The sequence below is a fragment of the Pantherophis guttatus genome, chromosome 2, assembly GCF_059756535.1.
Source record: "Pantherophis guttatus breed Tessera chromosome 2, ASM5975653v1, whole genome shotgun sequence".
Classification (NCBI taxonomy): domain Eukaryota; kingdom Metazoa; phylum Chordata; class Lepidosauria; order Squamata; family Colubridae; genus Pantherophis; species Pantherophis guttatus.
In genome coordinates, this window is record NC_142064.1 from 89,919,132 (window position 1) to 89,928,828 (window position 9,697).

At 39.1% G+C, this 9,697-nt stretch overlaps 1 pseudogene; it reads right to left on the bottom strand.

Moving 5' to 3' along the window:
• Positions 1–8,638: 8,638 nt before the first annotated feature.
• On the bottom strand, positions 8,639–8,738 carry LOC148115196 (U6 spliceosomal RNA; annotated as a pseudogene).
• Positions 8,739–9,697: the final 959 nt, after the last annotated feature.

A 9,697-nucleotide genomic window follows, 5' to 3' on the forward strand; every position in this document is an offset into this window, starting at 1 on the left:
CATCCCCATCCTATTGGCCTTCCGAAAAGCGGTGAAGACCTGGCTTTTCCGGCAGGCCTGGGGCCGTTGATCTCGCTCTTGTGATCTGGCGAGATCCGGCCATGAATGGCGTGAATGAGTTCTTAATGTTTTTAATGTTTTTAATTTTTAAATGCTTTTTATAATGCTTTTTAAAAATGTATTGTGAGCCACCCTGAGTATTCGGAGAGAGGCAGCATATAAATTGAATTAATTAAATTAAATTAAAAATCCCCATTTCCTCCCGATCAGCTGGGACTCGGGAGGCAGAGAATAGATGGGGGCGGGGCCAGTTAGAATTTTTACTACCGGTTCTCCGAACTACTCAAAATTTCCACTACCGATTCTCCAGAACTGGTCAGAACCTGCTGAAACCCACCTCTGCTGTAAAGAATCAGCCATATGCCTCTTTTGTATGGATCTGATGTGATATGGTTGCCTCTTGCTTGATGACTGATACCTTAGTTCTCATGGGAACATATATTTTTTAAAAAATCTGATTGTCTCTCTTGCTGCACACAAAGTATACTGTCAATTTGTGGGAGAAGGAATGGAAGAACCCAGGGATGGGATTGAAAGAGGGATCAGCCTAGAATCCCTATGTAGTCACAAGAGGACTATGTCAACCCCTTCTTATCTAACTCTAAGCAGGTGATAACCATTTATTGAAAAAATTCCCGTGTATAGGCATGAGTAGCAATACATCAGTTTTATTGGTGGACCTGGTCTTTCACACATGACATTCATGTGGGGATCTGGTCTTTCACACATAACACAATTCAAATTTCCAAACCAGTCACCAGTCATGGATAAAGAAAGTATTTTTATAAAAGGGATAACAGGTGATTTAGGGAAGAAATTGTTATGGCCAACCAGAAATGAAGGATCCTTCTCAGGATTTTGAAGACAAAATCGGGACCTAACTCTAAACCCCAGAGACAAAATCAGGGTTAAGGCCTAGTTACTATCCCTCCTTTACATAATCCCATCAGATTTAAGGAGATTATTCCTGCCCTAAAACAAACTCCCCATTTTTTTTATCTCACCTTTATTCTTACAAATAATTCAAACTGGTGAACCTAGCAAATATTCCTTCCCCCTCCTATTTTCCTCACAACAACAATCTTGTGAGGTGAGTTGGGATGTAAGAAAATGAGTGGCCCAAAGTCACCCACCCAGCTTTCATGCCTAAAGTGAGACTAGAACTCACAGTCTCCGGGTTTTTCGCCTGGCACCTTAACCACTAGACCAAACTGGCTCTCAGGTCAAAACCAGCAAAAGACAATGAAAACTCAGCCTTTGTAATCACCCTAAGTAGCAGCCCATTAAGAAAATTACAATAAGGGTGGAAAATCACAGACTTTTAAGTTCTAAGTTGTCTGTGTCAATGTGTAAATTGTATGAATTACATCAAGTAATGCAGTAAACAATAGTGTAAGTAAATTATGATTACAGTTTAACTGTTGAACATTTAGCCATTTATTTCATATTCATTCATCAGTATACAATATTTGAATTCTGGTTTGTTTTTTTAAAATTATAAGGAAGCTTAAGGAATTTCTTGTTTAGATGTTGTTTTTCATTCCTTATATTCAGTCTTATGGCTACTCCAGTTAGTATTATGCTGAGACACTCATGCAGATATGATCATGTCCTGTACTATGACAGCATAAATTGTTCACAATTCTAATCCCTTTAAACATATAAATGGATGTTCTGTAACTGGAGTTGTTAAAAAGTCTCATTATTTTAATAAAACAAAGCTTTAGATTCCTTACCAAGCCCAAACTGTCTAAGTGCAGCAAGAATTGTTGAAAGCATCACATTTCTTTAGTAACAACATATATTCACTCACAATCAACCATGTTATGATAACTCTTTGAGTTCTTAAAGGATTATGTTCCCATAGAATGCAGAGAAAAGCCAGGCTCTTTTAATTAGTTCTAACCCATAGAGATAAATGACATCAAGTACCGAAATGTTCTTGTAGATAAAGAGACATTCCTCTCCTTGGTGACAGCTCTAAGATATATAGTCAATTATTTGATTAGTGGCTTTCTCTCTGGCTAATCTATTTCAGATTGAGTCTCCATAGGAATGTAAAAAAAATCAAAGTGATTTTTAATGGTGAGTAGGAATAGTACATGAATGGTGCAAAACAGCTGCATCATTAGCCACTTTCAACCCATATGGCCTACCAGCCATTTGGAAACTCGCCCTCATTGACAAACGAGTCCCTAACACAAAGAATGACATCAGACCCACATTCACGAAAACCACACAGGATGTCACCATCACACATCCACGCAAAAAGCAAACCCACACCGATGAGGCACGACCACAAACCAGAAGCCAGACCACAGCTGCATCATTAGCCACCTTCAACCCCTCCAATCCATACATGAAGCAAACTGACACCCACCATGAAGATGTGGCACGACCACGAAGCCAAACAACAGCAACGCAGCTCGCCAGCTCAAATCCCCCTGCAACTCAGACTAACCCAAGAACAACCAAGCCCCCACCTAAACAGAACACACCCCCATCCAATCAGCGCACAGCCAAACCCCCAACCAATCAGAACACACCTCCACCCAATCAGAACACAGCCAAGCTCCCACCCAATCAGTTCACACCCCCACTGGCAGTTAAAAGGAAGAAACAGCTGTGATCACACATTGCTCCTAGAAGCACAAAGCCGAAAACACCAGCCTGAAGATGACAAATGAGACTTCGTCGAAACATCGCCAAGACTTCCAATTTTACGTGGGAGAAAACCCGAATAACCAAAGACCTACATACAAACACCTGCGAAAACCTCAGAAAACATACATATATATGTATGTTTTCTGAGGTTTTTCTCCCACATATTCGGGTTTTCTCCCACGTAAAATTGGAAGTGTCTTGGCGACGTTTCGACAAAGTCTCATTTGTCATCTTCAGGCTGGTGTTTTCGGCTTCGTGCTTCTAGGAGCAATGTGTGATCACAGCTGTTTCTTCCTTTTAACTGCCAGTGGGGGTGTGAACTGATTGGGTGGGAGCTTGGCTGTGTTCTGATTGGGCGGAGGTGTGTTCTGATTGATTGGGGGTTTGGCTGTGCTCTGATTGGATGGGGGTGTGTTCTGTTTGGGTGGGGGCTTGGTTGTTCTTGGGTTAGTCTGAGTTGCAGGGGGATTTGAGCTGGTGAGCTGCGTTGCTGTTGTTTGGCTTCGCGTTCGTGGTCATGCCACATCTTCATGGTGGGTGTCAGTTTGCTTCATGTATGGATTGGAGGGGTTTAAAGTGACTAATGATGCAGCTGTGGTCTGGCTTCTGGTTTGTGGTCGTGCCTCATCATCGGTTGGGTTTGGGTTTGAGTTTGCTTTTTGCGTGGATGTGTAGTGGTGACATCCTGTGTGGTTGTCGTGAGTGTGGGTCTGGTGTCATTCTTTGTGTTAGGGACTCGTTTGTCCATAAGGGCTGGTTTCCAAATGGCTGGTAGGTGGGAGGTATCATCTCGTTTATTCATGCTGTGTGGGTGTTTTTCTATCTCGATGGCTTCTCTGATTATTCTGTTGTTAAAGTGTTCAGTTTTGGCGATAGTTCTGGTCTTTTTAAAGTCAATTTCATGTCCTGTGGCTTTAAGGTGTTGGACCAGGGAAGAAGTTGGTTCCTCTTTTCTGACTGAGTTCTTGTGTTCTTCAATGCGTGCACTTATTCTTCTGTTGGTTTGTCCGATGTATGTGGTTGGGCAGGTGGTGCATGGGATTTCATATACTCCTTGATTTTCTAACTCAATTTTGTCTTTGGGGTTTCTTAGGATGGTGGATATTTTTTGGTTTGTGCAGAATGCTGTCTTGATGTTGTGTTTGTGGAGGATCTTGCTGATTCTGTCTGTGGTGCCTTTTATGTATGGGAGGAGGGCTTTGCCGTTTTCTTGTTCTCTGTCTTGGATTTTAGTGGGGGTTTCTTTTTGAATTAGGTTGGTAATCTTATTTCTTTGGAATCCGTTGGATGTTAGTACGTTAGTGAGAGTGTGTAGTTCGGTTTTTAGGTGTTGTTTGTCATCTAAGCGTTTTGTTCTGGAGATGAGTGTCTTGGCTACGGAGTTGATCTCTGCTGGGTGGTGGTGTGAGAGTGCGTGCAGATAGCGGTTTGTGTGTTTGTTCTTCTGGTAGATGGTGTATCCTAGGGAGCCATTGGATTTCTTGTAGACTAAGACATCCAGGAAGGGAAGTTGGTGGTTAACTTCTGTTTCCATGGTGAACTGTATTTTGGGGTGTAGGCTGTTGAGGTGTGTGAGGAAGTTGTCCAGTTTTTCTTTCCCATGTGGCCAGATTATGAAGGTGTCATCTACATATCTGAGCCAGAGTTTGGGTTTGTGATCAGATTTTTCTAGAGCTTGGGTTTCAAAATGTTCCATGTAGAGGTTTGCGATGACAGGTGAGGGGTTTTTCCATAGACAGGAGGGGACATGATTTTGCGTGCTGCCTGCATCCCATGGATGGGGCTTAGCTTGTTTGCATGGCCTGGTTTCTGGCATGCTACAGACTAGTGTCGGTCCACAGAACGGGGGTTGGGTACCCCTGTTTTAACTGCTCTCAAGTGATTATTGAACACCAAACTGGCTCTTGAATGACTATCAAGAACTATTTTATTTGTTAGCTAGACAGCCATAGATTAAAGAGATATCTAAAATTGATGGAAACTGTACAATAATAGAAAAAAAGACATCCAGGCACATGGGTTTCATAGCTGATACATATATCAGAGACTAAATTTGGTATATCTAATCAGACTACTTATTGGTAAGTTTTCTCACATACAGTATTACAATTAATGATCACAGATCAACAATTCCAAGCCCAATTGAAATATTTTAGTAACAACGATTCTCAGAAGCTGATGTTTACTCTGATTAGCAATAGCAATAGCAATAGCACTTGGACTTATATACCGCTTCATAGTGCTTTACAGCCCTCTCTAAGCGATTTACAGAGTCAGCATATTGCCCCCAACACAATGGGTCCTCATTTTACTCACCTCGGAAGGATGGAAGGCTGAGTCAACCTTGACCCTGGTGAGATTTGAACTGCCAAATTCTAGCCAGCCGGCAGTCAGCAGAAGTAGCCTGCAGTATTGCATTCTAACCACTACGCCACCAGAGTTCATTAGCCGAGTGTGAGACTCTATTTTTCTACTTTGTGATATATTCCTTGCTGTAGTTATATTTAATTGATAGCGTTTTAATTTGATGGCAATATTTAATGGATTTTTTTTTAAAAATGCAACCATTTACTTTCATTTTCCCCTAATTTACATAACTATTAAGTCAATTCCCCAAGAAACTTTTTAAAACATGCAAATAATTCTGACTTGGTTGTTTGATATGTAAATTTCCCCAGTACAATTCTTTTCAAGATTTTTTTTTTCTCATATAAGCACTTTTAAATAAACACCACTCTTTATGCAGAACTTCCACTAATGCACTTTTTTCAGTTACATAGTTAAATGTGAAATTAGAATTTACCGGGTCAGAGCAGAATGCCCAAACCTACTCCTAGATCATCATCATGTCTGCTATTCTTTTAAAAATCTCAAATGCCATTCTTTCGCATCCCTTTGTACAATCTAATTATGTATAAACATGTCAAAGCTGCTTCCAAAAGAACACAAATAAAACTAAGTCAGTCATTGAAAGATAGAAGAAAAGTTGAATCAGATAATACTGTGAGAATGGAAATGATGAGAACCCTGTTCAGATATTCCCCTTTATGAAACTCAGTTTGGTGTATTAAGGAAACCAGAAAATTTGAGTTCTAGTCCTGTCTTACTGGGTGACTTTGGATCAGTCCCTCTCTCAGCACAACCAAACTCACAGGGTTATTGTTGTGGGGAAAACAGGAGGTAGCAGTATTAGGTATGTTTGCTGCACTGAATTACTTATAAAGTAATAACGACAGGATAAGGCTGTAATAAACTAAATAATAAACAAAATAACATTGAATTATAAAAAAACCCAGACTGTTCCCACAGTTTCTACCCACCCCACTGCATTTTCTGCTGATTCCAAACTCTGTTGTCCATTAAAGGTCTAAAGAGAAATGCTGATTTTGAACCAGCCTGAAGTTGATTGAGCTCAGCTCTTGCTTGAACAGGGGGTTGGACTAGAAGACCTCCAAGGTCCCTTCCAGCTCCATTTTGATTGTTTGATTGAAAGTTTCAAGACTTTCAAGACTTCAAGCTTGAGCGTTTCAAGCTTGAAACTCTCACGCTTCACAAATACATGGGTATTGGACAACGGTACCAGCCTCTTGCAAATTCAGATACCAGTCCCAGATCATTGAAGGAATGTGCTTGGACAGAACTGATCCTTTGACAGCTGAGGTCCCCTACAGACACCTCTTCTCTGTTCTCTTTAGTAGCACAGAAGATAGTCCATTTGGACATCTATATTTCAATACAAAATATTAGTCAGCCTCTCAAATTTGCTAAGGTTTTACATTACTCTCAATACTTAATATTTCAAAGCTGCCAAAATCCACCCAAACTAATTCAAAACCTCAGATTCCACACTTTTTTCATGTGAAAATATTAATTAGCGCAGGTGTGTTTGGAAAGTTCATGAACTTTTTTTTTTTTTTTTGCTTTGCAAATCAACACTTCATATCGGGAAGAGCCAGTTTCTAAACCAAGCACCACTCAGGGTTATTTCGTGTTGCCAGCTTGGACAGCTGACACAGTTGTAATTCTGAGTTGTTTTTTTTAAAAAAATTCCTTTAGCAGAATCAATCCATGCTGCCTGAAAATCCAGAACAGAAATTCACATACAGGCTTTGCTCAATATATTTAGTCAAGCCAAGCTAGAGAGATGATATTCATGTATATGTCTGTGTGTGTTTGTGTGTGTATTTGTGAAAATAAAGGGAAAGACAGTATATAGAATATGGGGAAGAGGAAGTTTTAAACCCACTGCAGGTCCACTCCTATTTTCTCATTTTTTTTCCTAGTTTGATTGTTGTGTTATAGGCTTGAGATGGTTAGTAAAGATTAAGGCACAAAGAGGGAAATCCAGATTTCATGCAATTAGAGAAGTTTGTTGAGTATGACAAAGTCAAGGTTAATATGTATTTCAAAATCATTATAACCCACATACCAGTGGTGAAATTCAGCCGGTTCTATCCGGCTCGGGCAAACCGGTAGCGCCGGCGGCAGGAGGCTCCACCCACCCACCCAGATGTCAACACGTCCCATTTTTGACCCTCTGCACATGTGCGTGGAGGAGGTGCATGTGCTCACATTTGCAAACCGGTAGTGAAGGTAAGTGAATTTCACCCCTTCCGCATACTATATTGAGAATGTGGGATAGATACAAATCCAGGCTGTCATGCAATTCAATGTGATCTCACCTGTCCCCATACAAACCCCCCCCTCCAAACTTTTGAGTTTCAATTTCAATTCCACAATGGGACGAAGTTGTGTTTAATAGATGTAAGATCATTTGTCTGAGTTTCACTGAAGCAAAGCACTTCTTCAAAGGTCTCCACAGCCCTCTAAGTTGCAAGTCATGCTTCCTATGCTACCACGTGTCTCATTCTTTTTGAATAGAATAGAATAGAATAGAATAGAATAGAATAGAATAGAATAGAATAGAATAGAATAGAATAGAATAGAATAGAGCTGGAAGGGACCCTGGACGTCTTCTAGTCCAACCCCCTGCTCAGGCAGGAAACCCTATACCATTTCAGACAAATGGTTATCCAATCTCTTCTTAAAAACTTCCAGTGCTGGAGCATTCACAACTTCTGGAGGTAGATTGTTCCACTGATTAAGTGTTAATTAATTGTTCTCACTGGAAATTTCTCTTTTGTTCTAGGTTGCTTCTCTCCTTGAAATTGTTATTTGTTATTTGGAGTTGTTATTTTGAAGACATTTCATAATAGAGGTGGGAGTAATGGATGGGAAGCAATATGTCTTTGGCTTAGATTAAGTTTGGTTGCAATTGCTGCATGGATTAAATCTGAGACATTTATACAGAGAGCATATCTCCATCTTTGAATTATGGTGTCGCCCTGAAAAGTATGCCGTGATAAATTCTCTGTCATTTAATTTTCCAACATTGAACCTGACCTCACATGTTTGAAATTCTCAGCAGCATCCTTTGAATCACGAAAGCCGATGATGGCATTCACTTAATGCTGATGCTGCTAGTAGAATCACATACTTAGTCACTAGATTAATAAAGAAATGTTGTGTAAAGGCAAACTGTGCCTTCTCATTAAAGGAGGGATGATGAGAAGGACCTGTAGAGATGATAGAATGCAAAGTTATCTGCATTGATGTGTGGAACCAAACTAAACAATTATAATGATAGCAAAGGATATGGGATACATGTCAGAAGCTTCCAAGATTTATATTGTACCAATGTGTTTCTGCACATTGCAGATTGCTATGCTTGATTGACTTTGTTGTATTTTGTAGAAAAAATGATTTTTACCTTCTTCTCTAATTTGTGAGCTGGATGGGGAAGGGAGGCAGCAATGAAAGCTTCACGGCATTTACTTCTTTTAAATAAACAGCTTAAAACTAGTTATTATCAGTTACATGGAAATGATATCTGATAAAAGAGTATGTCACACACATAAATAGTGTATTTTCAGGGCTGAGAAAGTAGACCATTGTCCATACTAATAATCTCTGTATTGTTCCAATTTTAGTATATGTGCTGCCGAAGCGGGCACACATATTTTAATACAGAAAATTCTGAAAATGGAGATAAAAATGAAAAGAGAACTTTTCCTCTTGGGTCTAATGGAAGAAGAACTGGAGAAAAAAATTGTTTCCACATGGAAACCAGCTTCTTTCTGAACTTCGTGCTTGATGTGGAAAGGAATGTAACTCTGACTTTGAGTTTTACGGATTAGACTGACAGATCTTTAAATAAATGACTTGTTCATACTATTATGGAAAAGCAAAAAGCTGTGATTTGATGTTAATGCCTTATTTTACTGTAACAGAGAGAATTGGAAGTCAATGCTTCTTTTTCTCTCCCCATCTTTCCTCACTTCAATTCCCCCTTGTCCCCTCCCCTCCACTGTTCTTCTATTTACTTTTGTATCTTATAATACTCTATAAACTAATTTAAAAAATTCAAAAAAAGAGGAGATTTTCTCATCTCATTGTCTCAAATGAAACACAGGTTTGATCCAGAGGTATAGCATGAACCCCTAGTCCCATCAGCAAGGCAAAAAGGAGAACCAACTAAGGAACATGCTGAAGAAGAGGAAGATTTGGTCTCTTAAGTAAAACGTCTCTGCTCTAGATTCTTTAGATGTTTCTTTTTTTTTTTTTTAAATAATTTTTATTGAATATAAATATTAAAAAAGACATACGTAACATATACACAACGAACATTTATACAACATATACACAAAAAGAATATAATTTCTTCTTAAGCATTTTTTCAGAGTGACGTTCTACAATTCTACTTATAATATATTCCTTCACTTTTTTGTAATCTAATAATATTTTTATTACATATATATGTATCAATCGGTAATATATCCCCTATATTTTTTGTGTATTTCTAATTTTTAACCAATTATACCAACTATTCCATATTTTATAATAGTCTGATTCTTCTTTTTCTTGTAATTCTTTGGTTAACCTATCCATTTCAGCGCATTCTAAAATTTTCCCT